The 4,165-nt window shown below is 43.5% G+C and overlaps 1 long non-coding RNA gene across 1 annotated transcript; it reads right to left on the bottom strand.

Moving 5' to 3' along the window:
• Positions 1 to 269: 269 nt before the first annotated feature.
• On the bottom strand, positions 270 to 3,861 carry LOC125433525. The gene is made up of 3 exons (XR_007244627.1): positions 3,495 to 3,861; positions 1,137 to 1,223; positions 270 to 288 (listed from the first exon to the last, which is right to left on the bottom strand). It is a non-coding gene; the product is annotated as an uncharacterized LOC125433525 (long non-coding RNA).
• Positions 3,862 to 4,165: the final 304 nt, after the last annotated feature.

Here is a 4,165-nt window from a genome sequence, read left to right as displayed (position 1 = left end):
TAGAGAGGTGTCCACATATATAATCACAATCTTCTATTGTGGTTTTCTTTTTTTTTTCCTTTTTTTCTGTCTGAGGGTAATCAGCTGTGTGTGTCAAGTTGGAGAATCAAAAGTATTGGCAAAAAAAAGAGCAACGATGTGAGTTACACTAACGACCTCTTTCCTCTCCTCAAACAGGTCCACAAAAAATTTTAATTAGATGCATCTGAATTAATGCTTCCGGAAGGGATCCCCGGCAGGTGAAGTGATTGATGAAGGGGTAGTTAGTCCCTGCCAGCTGCCATTTGCCTGAAGAGGGAATAAGCGGATTCGCGTTAAGTCCACCAAGAATTACTTGCCATCCTAAACCATTTTGATTAGGAGTATCCACGTCACAGTGGGAGAAGGTTAAACCATGTATGAGACATGCACTCTGTTCCATAAGGCTTGGCGCAGAGGTACTGCAGTTCACTTTCCAGGGCATGGAAGGCAAAGAACTGTGTAAATGCTGATTCCACCGCCTTTTGTTTGATGGTTTCTACCCGATTCCCCAAATGGGACTCCTTTGCTCTTGCCCAACTTCTACTTCTAACTTGTTTAAATAGGGAAAAAACCTAATGGGCTTGTGAATAAGAATTACCAAGCAGCATAAGGGATGGAACTGCTGTGTGCAGTAACGTGCACTTTCATATAGTTTTCAGTTCCCAACTGCAGCTTTGGGGGGGGGCCCAAGCCATGGCCATTTTGTGGATTTCACTGCAGCCTTAGGCTAGTCCTGTGCTCTGTCTGTTGCAGTCTTCCTCCAACTGGCAGCTCTCTCCTCAAATGGGAGGGGACTGGAAGTGATCCACCTGAGCTGACTGGGGTGAGTAGATAAGCTAGCTTCTCTCTCTGACCATCCCTAACCAAGCAGGGTTCTGGTCTTCATAGTACCATGACTGATACAGAGAAGGGCTTTTTAACATTCCTGGTCCCTTCCAGTGGGAGAGATAGGAAACAGTGGCGATTGCCCCCCTCTCTTGGGAGAACTGTGTGGTTGGAAAAGTGCCAGCAAACAGCAGAGATTCACTGCAGGGGTGGCAATGGAGGTTAGGTCTGCAGGCATGTCTGAATTCTGCAGCTCAAGATATTTGCTCTCAAAATCAGAAGCTCCTTACGTCAATGCGCTGCGTCGAATATAAAGGATTCCCCACAATACTGTCATATCTTCCTGCCTGGTGTATGACATGGTGTAAGGAATCCATCTGTAACAATACAACCAGATTGGGGGGGGAAAGTTCAAACAGTTTTTAAGATACTTCAGAGCTCCTGTCTAAAACCCCACCACCCCATCCTCTTACGCAACTCTAATAAAACCAGTATGTGTCCAGCTCTGCTGGCAAGTTCTAGCAGGACCCCAAATTTGTATCCACTTTCTGAATTTCTGTAGCACTGTGACTCCCTTGTGTGTCATGTACAGAGGACAGAGACCACCATCAGTGTGGGCAGGACTAGTATGATGAGGATGGATGGACCCAGCAGTTTGGGAAATGAAGCAGGGAAGAAATGGCCCAAATACCCCTGCTCTAGAATGCATGGCGCAGTGCACACCCTCTATGGCTGGCATCTATGCAACAAAGCCAGCACCACCAAGAGACCCACAGAGATGCCATCACTCACCCTGGAACCTAGGACATTCAGTTCTGGCTCCGCAACAGCTGGATACTATTGCACTGATACTGCCATGCAAGCTAATAGGGCTTTCTAGCTGTACAAGGAGCTCGAGAAAGCCCCATGGGGATTAAGGGACCAAAGAACGGCATCAGTTCAAGGGCTGGTACACCACATAACTGGCCCTAAACCCCAGAAGGGAGTCAACTAATGTAAGTTCCGCCCTGGGAATGCCCCACCTCACCCCTTCACACATGCTGGCATTCAAACAGAATGCCAGCACAGCCTCACGGCAGTCCAAATTTCCAGGCTTTACAATGACAGGGCTGTGGGGCGCATGGCCACTGGTGCATCTGCCCCTCCACTGGCATAAGTGTCCCAGGGAGGGCGGATGTGCTGGTGTGGCTATGCACCGTTTCCATGGGCCCCTTCAGCCACACCCCCTTTGGGTGGGGCTGCTTAAGTTCCAGGATACCTTCTAGGCTCAGGCACAACAGATCTGAAACATCCTTCAAATCTTGTTTGATGCTGCTGCTCTACTGTAGTTAACAGGAGACCTTTCTAACCCTAGTATACAAGGCTGTTCATGCATGAGTGTGTGTGTGTTTGTGTAACTGCCTTCTCGCACATGACATCATGAATACTATCGGTCAGGCCTAGAGAAGTGAAGGCCCAGGAGGCATCCCCTTCCCCAGTTCTTCTGGGAAAAACTGGGAAATTCGAGAGAGTGCTGGAAAAAAAACTTCCTATGAAATAAATTCACTTTTGCAATGACTGAAATGCTTCTTAAGGTGAGATTTCTCTCCTGTAAATGAAAAGGTCTGAGGACTCATTTCCATTTTTTTCAATGGAAAAATCTGGAAATTTTTGGGCACCCAGGGAAAAAAAAACCCTAGTGAAATATTTTCTCTTCTGAAATAAGCGAAATGCTTTTTAAAATAATGTTTTACTCAAAAAGTATCCTATGAAAATTTGAAAGTCTACAGCATTAGATAATGGTAATACCTATGAAAACTGTAGACCTGTATTCAAACATACATTGTTGCTCAAGTATAAATAATGTTGGCAACAATTAATATGCTGTGTTTTTTAATGATGTTTTTAAAAAGATCAGCGTTATCAATATTATAAAGATTATGTTGATATGCAATTATGCTGACGGCCCTAGCTATTGTGACTATAGAAGAGTGTTTCTGTCCAAATAATTTACTTTAGTATGTATACAAACTAAAATAATTTGTTTTCTACTTTCAATTTTTCTTTCCTTCGATATATCTGATGAAGTAGCATAGGGCGCAGCATTTTTGCAACTGCTTTCCAAGTATCAGATATATATTTTTCTTCTAAATTCCATAAGTATGCAGAACAGTGCTATTTATATTCCAACTAATGCCTTTTAAGATGTTTAATCAGTAAAATTAGTTTAGGGTTGACAGGAAACTAGGTTTTGTGCATATTTTAATTTTCCCTGAAATTTCTAATTTTCCCCCAGAAAGAAAAAAAAATATGGGTGTTCCCCCACCCCCGTGGGTCCAAGATTTCTAGAAACTTTACATCTCCAGCCACTGACAAATTCCTTTAAATCTCCGGATTAAAAAAAAACAACCATTCAGCCTTTCCTTGCCTAAGCCAGCACAGAGTGATTTAGTTTCGACAATTTACATGGGAAACCACAAATTAATTATTGAATGATCAGTCTTTGAGTAAATAACTCCCGTGGGGGCTGGTGCTCTTGCCACGTTCCCTGCCAATCTTAAATTCCAGTCATCAATAAAAATGGTCCTTTGAGCACACGCATTGAAATATTTCCCCCCATGAAGATGGTGTTGGGGGAGATTGTCACACAAACTTCTCTGCACACCCACCTGTGACTGCACATTGGCTCCCACTGGCGAGTTCTGGTAGGAAGTGAGTGACTGCAGATTTATAAAGGAATCTCCAGAATTTGTCATTTTAAATGACCCAGAGGAACCTGAAGAGGAAAAGAAGTTACCTAAGGGTAGGTCTGCATCTGCTCATTGCTTTGTCACAGAAAATAGCACAATGAACTATTGTGTTTCATACTTGAACTCATGATTTATCACTGCTTGTCTTTGTGTAGTGTTCCACATCTGAAAGCTGAAACCTTGTACATCCCTAGTTACTTCACAACTGTGTCTCAAGGTCCCTTCCCATATTTTAAATTATATTCCAGAGAACACTGGGGTTCCTTGAGAACCTAGCAGTGATTCCTCACTGAGAGGATTAGCTGTGGAAGATAAACTTCTCGATGAGATAACTCTCTTACCACTATTGATCTTTCCTTGCAGATTTGTATATGAAGGACAGTGTGCACTCTTGATTCATGTGGACAACACTGATGGACAACAAGCCAGTGCCCCATTGAATGGACTGAGCACCCTGGAATATGTCTGGCAATATTTGCAACATAAGTCAGTTCCAGAGCAAATCTGCAGAAGGCCCTCAACGCACAAATCAAAGCGAAGGGTCCATTGAATACTTACTGTGAAGGGTCTTTCTACTGTAGGTAAGGGGG

Source organism: Sphaerodactylus townsendi, linkage group LG05 (assembly GCF_021028975.2).
Source record: "Sphaerodactylus townsendi isolate TG3544 linkage group LG05, MPM_Stown_v2.3, whole genome shotgun sequence".
Classification (NCBI taxonomy): domain Eukaryota; kingdom Metazoa; phylum Chordata; class Lepidosauria; order Squamata; family Sphaerodactylidae; genus Sphaerodactylus; species Sphaerodactylus townsendi.
Note: the sequence above shows the minus strand (reverse complement) of the source record. Positions and strands in the feature narration are given on the sequence as shown.